Source organism: Hyperolius riggenbachi, chromosome 2 (genome assembly GCF_040937935.1).
Source record: "Hyperolius riggenbachi isolate aHypRig1 chromosome 2, aHypRig1.pri, whole genome shotgun sequence".
Taxonomy (NCBI): Eukaryota; Metazoa; Chordata; class Amphibia; order Anura; family Hyperoliidae; genus Hyperolius; species Hyperolius riggenbachi.
The window spans coordinates 146,929,284-146,943,120 of NC_090647.1; the positions used below are offsets into that span (position 1 = coordinate 146,929,284).

The 13,837-nt window shown below is 60.9% G+C and overlaps 13 non-coding genes and 52 pseudogenes across 13 annotated transcripts; 18 read left to right on the top strand and 47 right to left on the bottom strand.

The window, feature by feature from the left end:
- Window positions 1–60: 60 nt before the first annotated feature.
- Window positions 61–179, top strand: LOC137550802 (5S ribosomal RNA; annotated as a pseudogene).
- Window positions 180–262: 83 nt separating this feature from the next.
- Window positions 263–381, top strand: LOC137553956 (5S ribosomal RNA; annotated as a pseudogene).
- Window positions 382–464: 83 nt separating this feature from the next.
- LOC137558622 (5S ribosomal RNA) lies at window positions 465–583 on the top strand (annotated as a pseudogene).
- Window positions 584–666: 83 nt separating this feature from the next.
- Window positions 667–785, top strand: LOC137558801 (5S ribosomal RNA; annotated as a pseudogene).
- An 83-nt stretch (window positions 786–868) lies between these two features.
- LOC137556950 (5S ribosomal RNA) lies at window positions 869–987 on the top strand (annotated as a pseudogene).
- An 83-nt stretch (window positions 988–1,070) lies between these two features.
- Window positions 1,071–1,189, top strand: LOC137552470 (5S ribosomal RNA; annotated as a pseudogene).
- An 83-nt stretch (window positions 1,190–1,272) lies between these two features.
- LOC137559336 (5S ribosomal RNA) lies at window positions 1,273–1,391 on the top strand (annotated as a pseudogene).
- An 83-nt stretch (window positions 1,392–1,474) lies between these two features.
- Window positions 1,475–1,593, top strand: LOC137549507 (5S ribosomal RNA; annotated as a pseudogene).
- Window positions 1,594–1,676: 83 nt separating this feature from the next.
- LOC137552468 (5S ribosomal RNA) lies at window positions 1,677–1,795 on the top strand. The gene has a single exon (XR_011027140.1). It is a non-coding gene; the product is annotated as a 5S ribosomal RNA (ribosomal RNA).
- Window positions 1,796–1,878: 83 nt separating this feature from the next.
- Window positions 1,879–1,997, top strand: LOC137552742 (5S ribosomal RNA). Its single transcript, XR_011027167.1, has one exon. It is a non-coding gene; the product is annotated as a 5S ribosomal RNA (ribosomal RNA).
- Window positions 1,998–2,080: 83 nt separating this feature from the next.
- Window positions 2,081–2,199, top strand: LOC137556951 (5S ribosomal RNA; annotated as a pseudogene).
- Window positions 2,200–2,282: 83 nt separating this feature from the next.
- Window positions 2,283–2,401, top strand: LOC137551142 (5S ribosomal RNA; annotated as a pseudogene).
- An 83-nt stretch (window positions 2,402–2,484) lies between these two features.
- Window positions 2,485–2,603, top strand: LOC137547574 (5S ribosomal RNA; annotated as a pseudogene).
- An 83-nt stretch (window positions 2,604–2,686) lies between these two features.
- On the top strand, window positions 2,687–2,805 carry LOC137548133 (5S ribosomal RNA; annotated as a pseudogene).
- An 83-nt stretch (window positions 2,806–2,888) lies between these two features.
- On the top strand, window positions 2,889–3,007 carry LOC137552433 (5S ribosomal RNA; annotated as a pseudogene).
- An 83-nt stretch (window positions 3,008–3,090) lies between these two features.
- LOC137547962 (5S ribosomal RNA) lies at window positions 3,091–3,209 on the top strand (annotated as a pseudogene).
- An 84-nt stretch (window positions 3,210–3,293) lies between these two features.
- Window positions 3,294–3,412, top strand: LOC137552563 (5S ribosomal RNA; annotated as a pseudogene).
- An 83-nt stretch (window positions 3,413–3,495) lies between these two features.
- Window positions 3,496–3,614, top strand: LOC137552753 (5S ribosomal RNA). Its single transcript, XR_011027168.1, has one exon. It is a non-coding gene; the product is annotated as a 5S ribosomal RNA (ribosomal RNA).
- Window positions 3,615–3,799: 185 nt separating this feature from the next.
- LOC137549127 (5S ribosomal RNA) lies at window positions 3,800–3,918 on the bottom strand (annotated as a pseudogene).
- An 84-nt stretch (window positions 3,919–4,002) lies between these two features.
- On the bottom strand, window positions 4,003–4,121 carry LOC137548051 (5S ribosomal RNA; annotated as a pseudogene).
- Window positions 4,122–4,204: 83 nt separating this feature from the next.
- Window positions 4,205–4,323, bottom strand: LOC137551081 (5S ribosomal RNA; annotated as a pseudogene).
- Window positions 4,324–4,406: 83 nt separating this feature from the next.
- LOC137557536 (5S ribosomal RNA) lies at window positions 4,407–4,525 on the bottom strand (annotated as a pseudogene).
- Window positions 4,526–4,608: 83 nt separating this feature from the next.
- LOC137552767 (5S ribosomal RNA) lies at window positions 4,609–4,727 on the bottom strand. The gene has a single exon (XR_011027171.1). It is a non-coding gene; the product is annotated as a 5S ribosomal RNA (ribosomal RNA).
- Window positions 4,728–4,810: 83 nt separating this feature from the next.
- Window positions 4,811–4,929, bottom strand: LOC137558294 (5S ribosomal RNA; annotated as a pseudogene).
- An 83-nt stretch (window positions 4,930–5,012) lies between these two features.
- On the bottom strand, window positions 5,013–5,131 carry LOC137551468 (5S ribosomal RNA; annotated as a pseudogene).
- Window positions 5,132–5,214: 83 nt separating this feature from the next.
- On the bottom strand, window positions 5,215–5,333 carry LOC137558866 (5S ribosomal RNA; annotated as a pseudogene).
- An 84-nt stretch (window positions 5,334–5,417) lies between these two features.
- LOC137548998 (5S ribosomal RNA) lies at window positions 5,418–5,536 on the bottom strand (annotated as a pseudogene).
- Window positions 5,537–5,619: 83 nt separating this feature from the next.
- LOC137558478 (5S ribosomal RNA) lies at window positions 5,620–5,738 on the bottom strand (annotated as a pseudogene).
- Window positions 5,739–5,822: 84 nt separating this feature from the next.
- Window positions 5,823–5,941, bottom strand: LOC137552779 (5S ribosomal RNA). The gene has a single exon (XR_011027173.1). It is a non-coding gene; the product is annotated as a 5S ribosomal RNA (ribosomal RNA).
- A 69-nt stretch (window positions 5,942–6,010) lies between these two features.
- LOC137549652 (5S ribosomal RNA) lies at window positions 6,011–6,129 on the bottom strand (annotated as a pseudogene).
- An 83-nt stretch (window positions 6,130–6,212) lies between these two features.
- Window positions 6,213–6,331, bottom strand: LOC137556679 (5S ribosomal RNA). Its single transcript, XR_011029319.1, has one exon. It is a non-coding gene; the product is annotated as a 5S ribosomal RNA (ribosomal RNA).
- Window positions 6,332–6,414: 83 nt separating this feature from the next.
- Window positions 6,415–6,533, bottom strand: LOC137549451 (5S ribosomal RNA; annotated as a pseudogene).
- An 83-nt stretch (window positions 6,534–6,616) lies between these two features.
- On the bottom strand, window positions 6,617–6,735 carry LOC137558547 (5S ribosomal RNA; annotated as a pseudogene).
- Window positions 6,736–6,818: 83 nt separating this feature from the next.
- Window positions 6,819–6,937, bottom strand: LOC137557291 (5S ribosomal RNA; annotated as a pseudogene).
- A 275-nt stretch (window positions 6,938–7,212) lies between these two features.
- LOC137559403 (5S ribosomal RNA) lies at window positions 7,213–7,331 on the bottom strand (annotated as a pseudogene).
- An 83-nt stretch (window positions 7,332–7,414) lies between these two features.
- LOC137548284 (5S ribosomal RNA) lies at window positions 7,415–7,533 on the bottom strand (annotated as a pseudogene).
- An 83-nt stretch (window positions 7,534–7,616) lies between these two features.
- Window positions 7,617–7,735, bottom strand: LOC137552790 (5S ribosomal RNA). Its single transcript, XR_011027174.1, has one exon. It is a non-coding gene; the product is annotated as a 5S ribosomal RNA (ribosomal RNA).
- An 83-nt stretch (window positions 7,736–7,818) lies between these two features.
- Window positions 7,819–7,937, bottom strand: LOC137556952 (5S ribosomal RNA; annotated as a pseudogene).
- Window positions 7,938–8,020: 83 nt separating this feature from the next.
- On the bottom strand, window positions 8,021–8,139 carry LOC137551584 (5S ribosomal RNA; annotated as a pseudogene).
- Window positions 8,140–8,222: 83 nt separating this feature from the next.
- Window positions 8,223–8,341, bottom strand: LOC137549874 (5S ribosomal RNA; annotated as a pseudogene).
- Window positions 8,342–8,616: 275 nt separating this feature from the next.
- LOC137559405 (5S ribosomal RNA) lies at window positions 8,617–8,735 on the bottom strand (annotated as a pseudogene).
- An 83-nt stretch (window positions 8,736–8,818) lies between these two features.
- On the bottom strand, window positions 8,819–8,937 carry LOC137548285 (5S ribosomal RNA; annotated as a pseudogene).
- An 83-nt stretch (window positions 8,938–9,020) lies between these two features.
- On the bottom strand, window positions 9,021–9,139 carry LOC137552801 (5S ribosomal RNA). Its single transcript, XR_011027175.1, has one exon. It is a non-coding gene; the product is annotated as a 5S ribosomal RNA (ribosomal RNA).
- An 83-nt stretch (window positions 9,140–9,222) lies between these two features.
- On the bottom strand, window positions 9,223–9,341 carry LOC137556953 (5S ribosomal RNA; annotated as a pseudogene).
- An 83-nt stretch (window positions 9,342–9,424) lies between these two features.
- LOC137551585 (5S ribosomal RNA) lies at window positions 9,425–9,543 on the bottom strand (annotated as a pseudogene).
- An 83-nt stretch (window positions 9,544–9,626) lies between these two features.
- Window positions 9,627–9,745, bottom strand: LOC137552889 (5S ribosomal RNA; annotated as a pseudogene).
- An 83-nt stretch (window positions 9,746–9,828) lies between these two features.
- LOC137559377 (5S ribosomal RNA) lies at window positions 9,829–9,947 on the bottom strand (annotated as a pseudogene).
- Window positions 9,948–10,030: 83 nt separating this feature from the next.
- LOC137557741 (5S ribosomal RNA) lies at window positions 10,031–10,149 on the bottom strand (annotated as a pseudogene).
- Window positions 10,150–10,232: 83 nt separating this feature from the next.
- LOC137557292 (5S ribosomal RNA) lies at window positions 10,233–10,351 on the bottom strand (annotated as a pseudogene).
- An 83-nt stretch (window positions 10,352–10,434) lies between these two features.
- LOC137558370 (5S ribosomal RNA) lies at window positions 10,435–10,553 on the bottom strand (annotated as a pseudogene).
- Window positions 10,554–10,636: 83 nt separating this feature from the next.
- LOC137557293 (5S ribosomal RNA) lies at window positions 10,637–10,755 on the bottom strand (annotated as a pseudogene).
- Window positions 10,756–10,838: 83 nt separating this feature from the next.
- On the bottom strand, window positions 10,839–10,957 carry LOC137552494 (5S ribosomal RNA; annotated as a pseudogene).
- An 83-nt stretch (window positions 10,958–11,040) lies between these two features.
- Window positions 11,041–11,159, bottom strand: LOC137557709 (5S ribosomal RNA; annotated as a pseudogene).
- Window positions 11,160–11,242: 83 nt separating this feature from the next.
- LOC137548904 (5S ribosomal RNA) lies at window positions 11,243–11,361 on the bottom strand (annotated as a pseudogene).
- Window positions 11,362–11,445: 84 nt separating this feature from the next.
- LOC137553126 (5S ribosomal RNA) lies at window positions 11,446–11,564 on the bottom strand (annotated as a pseudogene).
- Window positions 11,565–11,647: 83 nt separating this feature from the next.
- Window positions 11,648–11,766, bottom strand: LOC137555353 (5S ribosomal RNA). The gene has a single exon (XR_011028042.1). It is a non-coding gene; the product is annotated as a 5S ribosomal RNA (ribosomal RNA).
- An 83-nt stretch (window positions 11,767–11,849) lies between these two features.
- LOC137552700 (5S ribosomal RNA) lies at window positions 11,850–11,968 on the bottom strand. The gene has a single exon (XR_011027162.1). It is a non-coding gene; the product is annotated as a 5S ribosomal RNA (ribosomal RNA).
- Window positions 11,969–12,051: 83 nt separating this feature from the next.
- On the bottom strand, window positions 12,052–12,170 carry LOC137552812 (5S ribosomal RNA). The gene has a single exon (XR_011027176.1). It is a non-coding gene; the product is annotated as a 5S ribosomal RNA (ribosomal RNA).
- A 105-nt stretch (window positions 12,171–12,275) lies between these two features.
- On the bottom strand, window positions 12,276–12,394 carry LOC137550653 (5S ribosomal RNA; annotated as a pseudogene).
- An 83-nt stretch (window positions 12,395–12,477) lies between these two features.
- On the bottom strand, window positions 12,478–12,596 carry LOC137550012 (5S ribosomal RNA; annotated as a pseudogene).
- An 83-nt stretch (window positions 12,597–12,679) lies between these two features.
- On the bottom strand, window positions 12,680–12,798 carry LOC137556611 (5S ribosomal RNA). The gene has a single exon (XR_011029253.1). It is a non-coding gene; the product is annotated as a 5S ribosomal RNA (ribosomal RNA).
- Window positions 12,799–12,881: 83 nt separating this feature from the next.
- LOC137549566 (5S ribosomal RNA) lies at window positions 12,882–13,000 on the bottom strand (annotated as a pseudogene).
- An 83-nt stretch (window positions 13,001–13,083) lies between these two features.
- On the bottom strand, window positions 13,084–13,202 carry LOC137547575 (5S ribosomal RNA; annotated as a pseudogene).
- A 275-nt stretch (window positions 13,203–13,477) lies between these two features.
- LOC137552825 (5S ribosomal RNA) lies at window positions 13,478–13,596 on the bottom strand. Its single transcript, XR_011027178.1, has one exon. It is a non-coding gene; the product is annotated as a 5S ribosomal RNA (ribosomal RNA).
- An 83-nt stretch (window positions 13,597–13,679) lies between these two features.
- On the bottom strand, window positions 13,680–13,798 carry LOC137550898 (5S ribosomal RNA; annotated as a pseudogene).
- Window positions 13,799–13,837: the final 39 nt, after the last annotated feature.

Below are 13,837 nucleotides of genomic sequence, written 5' to 3' on the forward strand. Positions count from 1 at the left end.
GGCTATGAGCACGCGTGGGAAGCCTCACCTTCAAGGCGCCGGAACGGCGTCTTGGAGGTTCCCTGCGGCCACACTAAGCCGAAAGCGCCCGCTCTCGTCAAATCGCGGAAGCTAAGCGGCTTCAGGCCTGGTTAGTAGCTGCATGGGAGACCGGCTGTGAACCCCAGGTGCTGCAGGCGTTTTTTTGGGTTTGAGGCTCAATGGCTATGAGCACGCGTGGGAAGCCTCACCTTCAAGGCGCCGGAACGGCGCCTTGGAGGTTGCCTGCGGCCACACTAAGCCGAAAGCGTCCACTCTCGACAGATCGCGGAAGCTAAGCGGCTTCAGGCCTGGTTAGTAGCTGCATGGGAGACTGGCTGTGAACCCCAGGTGCTGCAGGTGTTTTTTTGGGTTTGAGACCCAATGGCTATGAGCACGCGTGGGAAGCCTCACCTTCAAGGCGCCGGAACGGCGCCCTGGAGGTTGCCTGCGGCCACACTAAGCCGAAAGCGCCCGCTCTCGTCAGATCGTGGAAGCTAAGCGGCTTCAGGCCTGGTTAGTAGCTGCATGGGAGACCGGCTGTGAACCCCAGGTGCTGCAGGCGTTTTTTTGGGTTTGAGGCCCAATGGCTATGAGCACGCGTGGGAAGCCTCACCTTCAAGGCGCCGGAACGGCACCTTGGAGGTTGCCTGCGGCCACACTAAGCCGAAAGCGCCCGCTCTCGTCAGATTGCGGAAGCTAAGCGGCTTCAGGCCTGGTTAGTAGCTGCATGGGAGACCGGCTGTGAACCCCAGGTGCTGCAGGCGTTTTTTTGGGTTTGAGGCTCAATGGCTATGAGCACGCGTGGGAAGCCTCACCTTCAAGGCACCGGAACGGCGCGTTGGAGGTTGCCTGTGGCCACACTAAGCCGAAAGCGCCCGCTCTCGTCAGATCGCGGAAGCTAAGCGGCTTCAGGCCTGGTTAGTAGCTGCATGGGAGACCGGCTGTGAACCCCAGGTGCTGCAGGCGTTTTTTTGGGTTTGAGGCCCAATGGCTATGACCACGCGTGGGAAGCCTCACCTTCAAGGAGCCGGAACGGCTCCTTGAAGGTTGCATGCGGCCACACTAAGCCGAAAGCGCCCGCTCTCGTCAAATCGCGGAAGCTAAGCAGCTTCAGGCCTGGTTAGTAGCTGCATGGGAGACCGGCTGTGAACCCCAGGTGCTGCAGGCGTTTTTTTGGGTTTGAGGCCCAATGGCTATGAGCACGCGTCGGAAGCCTCACCTTCAAGGCGCCGGAACGGCGCTTTGGAGGTTACCTGCGGCCACACTAAGCCGAAAGTGCCCGCTCTCGTCAGATCGCGGAAGCTAAGCGGCTTCAGGCCTGGTTAGTAGCTGCATGGGAGACCGGCTGTGAACCCCAGGTGCTGCAGGCATTTTTTTGGGTTTGAGGCCCAATGGCTATGAGCACGCGTGGGAAGCCTCACCTTCAAGGCGCCGGAACGGCGTCTTGGAGGTTCCCTGCGGCCACACTAAGCCGAAAGCGCCCGCTCTCGTCAAATCGCGGAAGCTAAGCGGCTTCAGGCCTGGTTAGTAGCTGCATGGGAGACCGGCTGTGAACCCCAGGTGCTGCAGGCTTTTTTTTGGGTTTGAAGCCCAATGGCTATGAGCACGCGTGGGAAGCCTCACCTTCAAGGCGCCGGAACGGCGCAGTGGAGGTTGCCTGCGGCCACACTAAGCCGAAAGCGCCCGCTCTCGTCAGATCGCGGAAGCTAAGCGGCTTCAGGCCTGGTTAGTAGCTGCATGGGAGACCGGCTGGGAACCCCAGGTGCTGCAGGTGTTTTTTTGGGTTTGAGGCCCAATGGCTATGAGCACGCGTGGGAAGCCTCACCTTCAAGGCGCCGGAACGGCACCTTGGAGGTTGCCTGCGGCCACACTAAGCCGAAAGCGCCCGCTCTCGTCAGATCGCGGAAGCTAAGCGGCTTCAGGCCTGGTTAGTAGCTGCATGGGAGACCGGCTGTGAACCCCAGGTGCTGCAGGCGTTTTTTTGGGTTTGAGGCTCAATGGCTATGAGCACGCGTGGGAAGCCTCACCTTCAAGGCGCCGGAACGGCGCGTTGGAGGTTGCCTGTGGCCACACTAAGCCGAAAGCGCCCGCTCTCGTCAGATCGCGGAAGCTAAGCGGCTTCAGGCCTGGTTAGTAGCTGCATGGGAGACCGGCTGTGAACCCCAGGTGCTGCAGGCGTTTTTTTGGGTTTGAGGCTCAATGGCTATGAGCACGCGTGGGAAGCCTCACCTTCAAGGCGCCGGAACGGCGCCTTGGAGGTTGCCTGCGGCCACACTAAGCCGAAAGCGTCCGCTCTTGACAGATCGCGGAAGCTAAGCGGCTTCAGGCCTGGTTAGTAGCTGCATGGGAGACCGGCTGTGAACCCCAGGTGCTGCAGGCTTATTTTTGGGTTTGAGGCCCAATGGCTATGAGCACGCGTGGGAAGCCTCACCTTCAAGGCGCCGGAACGGCGCCGTGGAGGTTGCCTGCGGCCACACTAAGCCGAAAGCGCCCGCTCTCGTCAGATCGCGGAAGCTAAGCTGCTTCAGGCCTGGTTAGTAGCTGCATGGGAGACCGGCTGTGAACCCCAGGTGCTGCAGGCGTTTTTTTGGGTTTGAGGCCCAATGGCTATGAGCACGCGTGGGAAGCCTCACCTTCAAGGCGCCGGAACGGCGCCTTGGAGTTTGCCTGCGGCCACACTAAGCCGAAAGCGTCCGCTCTCGTCAGATCGCGGAAGCTAAGCGGCTTCAGGCCTGGTTAGTAGCTGCATGGGAGACCGGCTGTGAACCCCAGGTGCTGCAGGTGTTTTTTTGGGTTTGAGGCCCAATGGCTATGAGCACGCGTGGGAAGCCTCACCTTCAAGGCGCCGGAACGGCGCCTTGGAGGTTGCCTGCGGCCACATTAAGCCGAAAGCGCCCGCTCTCGTCATATCGCGGAAGCTAAGCGGTTTCAGGCCTGGTTAGTAGCTGCATGGGAGACCGGCTGTGAACCCCTGGTGCTGCAGGCGTTTTTTTGGGTTTGAGGCCCAATGGCTATGAGCACGCGTGGGAAGCCTCACCTTCAAGGCGCCGGAACGGCGCCTTGGAGGTTGCCTGCGGCCACACTAAGCCGAAAGCGCCCGCTCTCGTCAGATCGCGGAAGCTAAGCGGCTTCAGGCCTGGTTAGTAGCTGCATGGGAGACTGGCTGTGAACCCCAGGTGCTGCAGGTGTTTTTTTTGGGTTTGAGGCCCAATGGTTATGAGCACGCGTGGGAAGCCTCACCTTCAAGGCGCCGGAGCGGCGTCTTGGAGGTTGCATGCGGCCACACTAAGCCGAAAGCGCCCGCTCTTGTCAAATCGCGGAAGCTAAGCGGCTTCAGGCCTGGTTAGTAGCTGTATGGGAGACCGGCTGTGAACCCCAGGTGCTGCAGGCGTTTTTTTGGGTTTGAGGCTCAATGGCTATGAGCACGCGTAGGAAGCCTCACCTTCAAGGCGCCGGAGCGGCGTCTTGGAGGTTGCCTGCGGCCACACTAAGCCGAAAGCGCCCGCTCTCGTCAGATCGCGGAAGCTAAGCGGCTTCAGGCCTGGTTAGTAGCTGCATGGGAGACCGGCTGTGAACCCCAGGTGCTGCAGGCGTTTTTTTGGGTTTGAGGCCCAATGGCTATGAGCACGCGTGGGAAGCCTCACCTTCAAGGCGCCGGAACGGCGCCTTGGAGGTTGCCTGCGGCCACACTAAGCCGAAAGCGCCCGCTCTCGTCAGATCGCGGAAGCTAAGCGGCTTCAGGCCTGCTCATAGCCATTGGGCCTCAAACCCCAAAAAACGCCTGCAGCACCTGGGGTTCACAGCCGGTCTCCCATGCAGCTACTAACCAGGCCTGAAGCCGCTTAGCTTCCGCGATCTGACAAAAGCGGGCGCTTTCGGCTTAGTGTGGCCGCAGGCAACCTCCAAGGCGCCGTTCCGGCGCCTTGAAGGTGAGGCTTCCCACGCGTGCTCATAGCCATTGGGCCTCAAACCCCAAAAAAACGCCTGCAGCACCTGGGGTTCACAGCCGGTCTCCCATGCAGCTACTAACCAGGCCTGAAGCCGCTTAGCTTCCGCGATCTGACGAGAGTGGGCGCTTTCGGCTTAGTGTGGCCGCAGGCAACCTCCAAGGCGCCGTTCCGGCGCCTTGAAGGTGAGGCTTCCCACGCGTGCTCATAGCCATTGGGCCTCAAATCCAAAAATACGCCTGCAGCACCTGGGGTTCACAGCCGGTCTCCCATGCAGCTACTAACCAGGCCTGAAGCCGCTTAGCTTCCACAATCTGACGAGAGTGGGCGCTTTTGGCTTAGTGTGGCCGCAGGCAACCTCCAAGGCGCCTTTCCGGCGCCTTGAAGGTGAGGCTTCCCAAGCGTGCTCATAGCCATTGGGCCTCAAACCCAAAAAAACGCCTGCAGCACCTGGGGTTCACAGCCGGTCTCCCATGCAGCTACTAACCAGGCCTGAAGCCGCTTAGCTTCCGCGATCTGACGAGAGCGGGCACTTTCGGCTTAGTGTGGCCGCAGGCAACCTCCAAGGCGCCGTTCCGGCGCCTAGAAGGTGAGGCTTCTCACGCGTGCTCATAGCCATTGGGCCTCAAACCCAAAAAAACGCCTGCAGCACCTGGGGTTCACAGCCGGTCTCCCATGCAGCTACTAACCAGGCCTGAAGCCGCTTAGCTTCCGCGATCTGACGAGAGCGGGCGCTTTCGGCTTAGTGTGGCCGCAGGCAACCTCCAGGGCGCCGTTCCGGCGCCTTGAAGGTGAGGCTTCCCACGCGTGCTCATAGCCATTGGGCCTCAAACCCAAAAAAACGCCTGCAGCTCCTGGGGTTCACAGCCGGTCTCCCATGCAGCTACTAACCAGGCCTGAAGCCGCTTAGCTTCCGCGATCTGACGAGAGCGGGCGCTTTCGGCTTAGTGTGGCCGCAGGCAACCTCCAAAGCGCCGCTCCGGCGCCTTGAAGGTGAGGCTTCCCACGCGTGCTCATAGCCATTGGGCCTCAAACCCAAAAAAACGCCTGTAGCACCTGGGGTTCACAGCCGGTCTCCCATGCAGCTACTAACCAGGCCTGAAGCCGCTTAGCTTCAGCGATCTGACGAGAGCGGGCGCTTTCGGCTTAGTGTAGCCGCAGGCAACCTCCAGGGCGCCGTTCCGGCGCCTTGAAGGTGAGGCTTCCCACGCGTGCTCATAGCCATTGGGCCTCAAACCCAAAAAAACGCCTGCAGCACCTGGGGTTCACAGCCGGTCTCCCATGTAGCTACTAAACAGGCCTGAAGCCGCTTAGCTTCCGCGATCTGACGAGAGCGGGCGCTTTCGGCTTAGTGTGGCCGCAGGCAACCTCCAGGGCGCCGTTTCGGCGCCTTGAAGGTGAGGCTTCCCTCGCGTGCTCATAGCCATTGGGCCTCAAACCCAAAAAAAACGCCTGCAGCACCTGGGGTTCACAGCCAGTCTCCCATGCAGCTACTAACCAGGCCTGAAGCCGCTTAGCTTCCGCAATCTGACGAGAGCGGGCGCTTTCGGCTTAGTGTGGCCGCAGGCAACCTCCAGGGCGCTGTTCCGGCGCCTTGAAGGTGAGGCTTCCCACGCGTGCTCATAGCCATTGGGCCTCAAACCCAAAAAAACGCCTGCAGCACCTGGGGTTCACAGCCGGTCTCCCATGCAGCTACTAACCAGGCCTGAAGCCGCTTAGCTTCCGCGATCTGACGAGAGCGGGCGCTTTCGGCTTAGTGTGGCTGCAGGTAACCTCCAGGGCGCCGTTCCGGCGCCTTGAAGGTGAGGCTTCCCACGCGTGCTCATAGCCATTGGGCCTCAAACCCAAAAAAAACGCCTGCAGCACCTGGGGTTCACAGCCGGTCTCCCATGCAGCTACTAACCAGGCCTGAAGCCGCTTAGCTTCCGCGATCTGACGAGAGCGGGCGCTTTCGGCTTAGTGTGGCCGCAGGCAACCTTCAAGGCTTGAAGGTGAGGCTTCCCACGCGTGCTCATAGCCATTGGGCCTCAAACCCAAAAAAACACCTGCAGCACCTGGGGTTCACAGCCGGTCTCCCATGCAGCTACTAACCAGGCCTGAAGCCGCTTAGCTTCCACGATCTGACGAGAGCGGGCGCCTTCGGCTTAGTGTGGCCGCAGGCAACTTCCAGGGCGCCGTTCCGGCGCCTTGAAGGTGAGGCTTCCCACGCGTGCTCATAGCCATTGGGCCTCAAACCCAAAAAAATGCCTGCAGCACCTGGGGTTCACAGCCGGTCTCCCATGCAGCTACTAACCAGGCCTGAAGCCGCTTAGCTTCCGCGATCTGACGAGAGCGGGCGCTTTCGGCTTAGTGTGGCCACAGGCAACTTCTAGGGCGCCGTTCCGGCGCCTTGAAGGTGAGGCTTCCCACGCGTGCTCATAGCCATTGGGCCTCAAACCCAAAAAAACACCTGCAGCACCTGGGGTTCACAGCCGGTCTCCCATGCAGCTACTAACCAGGCCTGAAGCCGCTTAGCTTCCGCGATCTGACGAAAGCAGGCGCTTTCGGCTTAGTGTGGCCGCAGGCAACCTCCAAGGTGCCGTTCCGGCGCCTTGAAGGTGAGGCTTTCCATGCGTGCTCATAGCCATTGGGCCTCAAACCCAAAAAAACGCCTGCAGCACCTGGGGTTCACAGCCGGTCTCCCATGCAGCTACTAACCAGGCCTGAAGCCGCTTAGCTTCCGCGATCTGACGAGAGCGGACGCTTTCGGCTTAGTGTGGCCGCAGGCAACCTCCAAGGCGCCGTTCCGGCGCCTTGAAGGTGAGGCTTCCCACGCGTGCTCATAGCCATTGGGCCTCAAACCCAAAAAAACACCTGCAGCACCTGGGGTTCACAGCCGGTCTCCCATGCAGCTACTAACCAGGCCTGAAGCCGCTTAGCTTCCGCGATCTGACGAGAGCGGGCGCTTTCGGCTTAGTGTGGCCGCAGGCAACCTCCAAGGCGCCGTTCCGGCGCCTTGAAGGTGAGGCTTCCCACGCGTGCTCATAGCCATTGGGCCTCAAACCCAAAAAAACGCCTGCAGCACCTGGGGTTCACAGCCAGTCTCCCATGCAGCTACTAACCAGGCCTGAAGCCGCTTACCTTCCGCGATCTGACGCTTTCGGCTTAGTGTGGCCGCAGGCAACCTCCAAGGCGCCGTTCCGGCGCCTTGAAGGTGAGGCTTCCCACGCGTGCTCATAGCCATTGGGCCTCAAACCCAAAAAAACGCCTGCAGCACCTGGGGTTCACAGCCGGTCTCCCATGCAGCTACTAACCAGGCCTGAAGCCGCTTAGCTTCCGCGATCTGACGAGAGCGGGCTCTTTCGGCTTAGTGTGGCCGCAGGCAACCCCCAACGCGCCGTTCCGGCGCCTTGAAGGTGAGGCTTTCCACGCGTGCTCATAGCCATTGGGCCTCAAACCCAAAAAAACGCCTGCAGCACCTGGAGTTCACAGCCGGTCTCCCATGCAGCTACTAACCAGGCCTGAAGCCGCTTAGCTTCCACGATCTGACGAGAGCGGGCGATTTCGGCTTAGTGTGGCCGCAGGCACCCTCCAGGGCGCCGTTCCGGCGCCTTGAAGGTGAGGCTTCCCACGCGTGCTCATAGCCATTAGGCCTCAAACCCAAAAAAACGCCTGCAGCACCTGGGGTTCACAGCCGGTCTCCCATGCAGCTACTAACCAGGCCTGAAGCCGCTTAGCTTCCGCGATCTGACGAGAGCGGGCGCTTTCGGCTTAGTGTGGCCGCAGGCAACCTCCAAGGCGCCGTTCCGGCGCCTTGAAGGTGAGGCTTCCCACGCGTGCTCATAGCCATTGGGCCTCAAACCCAAAAAAACGCCTGCAGCACCTGGGGTTCACAGCCGGTCTCCCATGCAGCTACTAACCAGGCCTGAAGCCGCTTAGCTTCCGCGATCTGACGAGAGCGGGCGCTTTCGGCTTAGTGTGGCCACAGGCAACCTCCAAGGCGCCGTTCCGGCGCCTTGAAGGTGAGGCTTCCCACGCATGCTCATAGCCATTGTGCCTCAAACCCAAAAAAACTCCTGCAGCACCTGAGGTTCACAGCCGGTCTCCCAAGCAGCTACTAACCAGGCCTGAAGCCGCTTAGCTTCCGCGATCTGACGAGAGCGGGTGCTTTCGGCTTAGTGTGGCCGGAGGCAACCTCTAAGGCGCCGTTCCGGCGCCTTGAAGGTGAGGCTTCCCACGCGTGCTCATAGCCATTGGGTCTCAAACCCAAAAAAACACCTGCAGCACCTGGGGTTCACAGCCGGTCTCCAATGCAGCTACTAACCAGGCCTGAAGCCGCTTAGCTTCCGCGATCTGACGAGAGCGGGCGCTTTCGGCTTAGTGTGGCCGCAGGCAACCTCCAAGGCGCCGTTCCGGCGCCTTGAAGGTGAGGCTTCCCACGCGTGCTCATAGCCATTGGGCCTCAAACCCAAAAAAACGCCTGCAGCACCTGGGGTTCACAGCCAGTCTCCCATGCAGCTACTAACCAGGCCTGAAGCCGCTTACCTTCCGCGATCTGACGCTTTCGGCTTAGTGTGGCCGCAGGCAACCTCCAAGGCGCCGTTCCGGCGCCTTGAAGGTGAGGCTTCCCACGCGTGCTCATAGCCATTGGGCCTCAAACCCAAAAAAACGCCTGCAGCACCTGGGGTTCACAGCCGGTCTCCCATGCAGCTACTAACCAGGCCTGAAGCCGCTTAGCTTCCGCGATCTGACGAGAGCGGGCTCTTTCGGCTTAGTGTGGCCGCAGGCAACCCCCAACGCGCCGTTCCGGCGCCTTGAAGGTGAGGCTTTCCACGCGTGCTCATAGCCATTGGGCCTCAAACCCAAAAAAACGCCTGCAGCACCTGGAGTTCACAGCCGGTCTCCCATGCAGCTACTAACCAGGCCTGAAGCCGCTTAGCTTCCACGATCTGACGAGAGCGGGCGATTTCGGCTTAGTGTGGCCGCAGGCACCCTCCAGGGCGCCGTTCCGGCGCCTTGAAGGTGAGGCTTCCCACGCGTGCTCATAGCCATTAGGCCTCAAACCCAAAAAAACGCCTGCAGCACCTGGGGTTCACAGCCGGTCTCCCATGCAGCTACTAACCAGGCCTGAAGCCGCTTAGCTTCCGCGATCTGACGAGAGCGGGCGCTTTCGGCTTAGTGTGGCCGCAGGCAACCTCCAAGGCGCCGTTCCGGCGCCTTGAAGGTGAGGCTTCCCACGCGTGCTCATAGCCATTGGGCCTCAAACCCAAAAAAACGCCTGCAGCACCTGGGGTTCACAGCCGGTCTCCCATGCAGCTACTAACCAGGCCTGAAGCCGCTTAGCTTCCGCGATCTGACGAGAGCGGGCGCTTTCGGCTTAGTGTGGCCACAGGCAACCTCCAAGGCGCCGTTCCGGCGCCTTGAAGGTGAGGCTTCCCACGCATGCTCATAGCCATTGTGCCTCAAACCCAAAAAAACTCCTGCAGCACCTGAGGTTCACAGCCGGTCTCCCAAGCAGCTACTAACCAGGCCTGAAGCCGCTTAGCTTCCGCGATCTGACGAGAGCGGGTGCTTTCGGCTTAGTGTGGCCGGAGGCAACCTCTAAGGCGCCGTTCCGGCGCCTTGAAGGTGAGGCTTCCCACGCGTGCTCATAGCCATTGGGTCTCAAACCCAAAAAAACACCTGCAGCACCTGGGGTTCACAGCCGGTCTCCAATGCAGCTACTAACCAGGCCTGAAGCCGCTTAGCTTCCGCGATCTGACGAGAGCGGGCGCTTTCGGCTTAGTGTGGCCGTAGGCAACCTCCAGGGCGCCGTTCCGGCGCCTTGAAGGTGAGGCTTCCCACGCGTGCTCATAGCCATTGGGCCTCAAACCCAAAAAAACGCCTGCAGCACCTGGGGTTCACAGCCGGTCTCCCATGCAGCTACTAACCAGGCCTGAAGCCGCTTAGCTTCCGCGATCTGACGAGAGCGGGCGCTTTCGCCTTAGTGTGGCCGCAGGCAACCTCCAAGGCGCCGTTCCAGCGCCTTGAAGGTGAGGCTTCCCACGCGTGCTCATAGCCATTGGGCCTCAAACCCAAAAAAACGCCTGCAGCACCTGGGGTTCATAGCCGGTCTCCCATGCAGCTACTAACCAGGCCTGAAGCCGCTTAGCTTCCGCGATCTGACGAGAGCGGGCGCTTTCGGCTTAGTGTGGCCGCAGGCAACCTCCAGGGCGCCGTTCCGGCGCCTTGAAGGTGAGGCTTCCCACGCGTGCTCATAGCCATTGGGTCTCAAACCCAAAAAAACACCTGCAGCACCTGGGGTTCACAGCCGGTCTCCCATGCAGCTACTAACCAGGCCTGAAGCCGCTTAGCTTCCGCGATCTGACGAGAGCGGGCGCTTTCGGCTTAGTGTGGCCGCAGGCAACCTCCAGGGCGCCGTTCCGGCGCCTTGAAGGTGAGGCTTCCCACGCGTGCTCATAGCCATTGGGCCTCAAACCCAAAAAAACGCCTGCAGCACCTGGGGTTCACAGCCAGTCTCCCATGCAGCTACTAACCAGGCCTGAAGCCGCTTAGCTTCCGCGATCTGACGAGAGCGGGCGCTTTCGGCTTAGTGTGGCCGCAGGCAACCTCCAGGGCGCCGTTCCGGCGCCTTGAAGGTGAGGCTTCCCACGCGTGCTCATAGCCATTGGGTCTCAAACCCAAAAAAACACCTGCAGCACCTGGGGTTCACAGCCGGTCTCCCATGCAGCTACTAACCAGGCCTGAAGCCGCTTAGCTTCCGCGATCTGACGAGAGCGGGCGCTTTCGGCTTAGTGTGGCCGCAGGCAACCTCCAGGGCGCCGTTCCGGCGCCTTGAAGGTGAGGCTTCCCACGCGTGCTCATAGCCATTGGGCCTCAAACCCAAAAAAACACCTGCAGCACCTGGGGTTCACAGCCGGTCTCCCATGCAGCTACTAACCAGGCCTGAAGCCACTTAGCTTCCGCGATCTGACGAGAGCGGGCGCTTTCGCATTAGTGTGGCCGCAGGCAACCTCCAAGGCGCCGTTCCAGCGCCTTGAAGGTGAGGCTTCCCACGCGTGCTCATAGCCATTGGGCCTCAAACCCAAAAAAACGCCTGCAGCACCTGGGGTTCACAGCCGGTCTCCCATGCAGCTACTAACCAGGCCTGAAGCCGCTTACCTTCCGCGATCTGACGAGAGCGGGCGCTTTCGGCTTAGTGTGGCCGCAGGCAACCTCCAGGGCGCCGTTCCGGCGCCTTGAAGGTGAGGCTTTCCACGCGTGCTCATAGCCATTGGGTCTCAAACCCAAAAAAACACCTGCAGCACCTGGGGTTCACAGCCGGTCTCCCATGCAGCAACTAACCAGGCCTGAAGCCGCTTAGCTTCCGCGATCTGACGAGAGCGGGCGCTTTCGGCTTAGTGTGGCCGCAGGCAACCTCCAAGGCGCCGTTCCGGCGCCTTGAAGGTGAGGCTTCCCACGCGTGCTCATAGCCATTGGGCCTCAAACCCAAAAAAAACGCCTGCAGCACCTGGGGTTCACAGCCGGTCTCCCATGCAGCTACTAACCAGGCCTGAAGCCGCTTAGCTTCCGTAATCTGACAAAAGCGGGCGCTTTCGGCTTAGTGTGGCCGCAGGCAACCTCCAAGGCGCCGTTCCGGCGCCTTGAAGGTGAGGCTTCCCACGCATGCTCATAGCCATTGGGCCTCAAACCCAAAAAAACGCCTGCAGCACCTGGGGTTCACAGCCGGTCTCCCATGCAGCTACTAACCAGGCCTGAAGCCGCTTAACTTCCGCGATCTGACGAGAGCGGGCGCTTTCGGCTTAGTGTGGCCGCAGGCAACCTCCAAGGCGCCGTTCCGGCGCCTTGAAGGTGAGGCTTCCCACGCGTGCTCATAGCCATTGGGCCTCAAACCCAAAAAAACGCCTGCAGCACCTGGGGTTCACAGCCGGTCTCCCATGCAGCTACTAACCAGGCCTGAAGCCGCTTAGCTTCCGCGTTCTGACGAGAGCGGGCGCTTTCGGCTTAGTGTGGCCGCAGGCACCCTCCAGGGCGCCGTTCCGGCGCCTTGAAGGGGAGGCTTCCCACGCGTGCTCATAGCCATTGGGCCTCAAACCCAAAAAAACGCCTGCAGCACCTGGGGTTCACAGCCGGTCTCCCATGCAGCTACTAACCAGGCCTGAAGCCGCTTAGCTTCCGCGATCTGACGAGAGCGGGCGCTTTCGGCTTAGTGTGGCCGCAGGCAACCTCCAAGGCGCCGTTCCGGCGCCTTGAAGGTGCCGTTCCGGCGCCTTGAAGGTGAGGCTTCCCACGCGTGCTCATAGCCATTGGGCCTCAAACACAAAAAAACGCCTGCAGCACCTGGGGTTCACAGCCAGTCTCCCATGCAGCTACTAACCAGGCCTGAAGCCGCTTAGCTTCCGCAATCTGACGAGAGCGGGCACTTTCGGCTTAGTGTGGCCGCAGGCAACCTCCAAGGCGCCGTTCCGGCGCCTTGAAGGTGAGGCTTCCCACGCATGCTCATAGCCATTGGGCCTCAAACCCAAAAAAACACCTGCAGCACCGGGGGTTCACTGCCAGTCTCCCATGCAGCTACTAACCAGGCCTGAAGCCGCTTAGCTTCCGCGATCTGACGAGAGCGGGCGCTTTCGGCTTAGTGTGGCCGCAGGCAACCTCCAAGGCGCCGTTCCGGCGCCTTAAAGGTGAGGCTTCCCACGCGTGCTCATAGCCATTGGGCCTCAAACCCAAAAAAACACCTGCAGCACCTGGGGTTCACAGCCGGTCTCCCATGCAGCTACTAACCAGGCCTGAAGCCGCTTAGCTTCCGCGATCTGACGAGAGCGGGCGCTTTCGGCTTAGTGTGGCCGCAGGTAACTTCCAGGGCGCCGTTCCGGCGCCTTGAAGGTGAGGCTTCCCACTCGTGCTCATAGCCATTGGGCCTCAAACCCAAAAAAACGCCTGCAGCACCTGGGGTTCACAGCCAGTCTCCCATGCAGCTACTAACCAGGCCTGAAGCAGCTTAGCTTCCGCGATCTGACGAGAGCGGGCGCTTTCGGCTTAGTGTGGCCGCAGGCAACCGCCAAAGCGCCGTTCCGGCGCCTTGAAGGTGAGGCTTCCCACGCGTGCTCATAGCCATTGGGCCTCAAACCCAATAAAACGCCTGCAGCACCTGGGGTTCACAGCCGGTCTCCCATGCAGCTACTAACCAGGCCTGAAGCAGCTTAGCTTCCGCGATCTGACGAGAGCGGGCGCTTTCGGCTTAGTGTGGCCGCAGGCAACCTCCAAGGCGCCGTTCCGGCGCCTTGAAGGTGAGGCTTCCCACGCGTGCTCATAGCCATTGGGCCACAAACCCAAAAACACGCCTGCAGCGCCTGGGGTTCACAGCCGGTCTCCCATGCAGCTACTAACCAGGCTTGAAGCCGCTTACCTTCCGCGATCTGACGCTTTCGGCTTAGTGTGGCCGCAGGCAACCTCCAAGGCGCCGTTCCGGCGCCTTGAAGGTGAGGCTTCCCAGGCGTGCTCATAGCCATTGGGCCTCAAACCCAAAAAAACGCCTGCAGCACCTGGGGTTCACAGCCGGTCTCCCATGCAGCTACTAACCAGGCCTGAAGCCGCTTAGCTTCCGCGATCTGACGAGAGCGGGCGCTTTCGGCTTAGTGTGGCCGCAGGCAACCCCCAACGCGCCGTTCCGGCGCCTTGAAGGTGAGGCTTTCCACGCGTGCTCATAGCCATTGGGCCTCAAACCCAAAAAAACGCCTGCAGCACCTGGAGTTCACAGCCGGTCTCCCATGCAGCTACTAACCAGGCCTGAAGCCGCTTAGCTTCCACAATCTGACGAGAGCGGGCGATTTCGGCTTAGTGTGGCCGCAGGCACCCTCCAGGGCGCCGTTCCGGCGCCTTGAAGGTGAGGC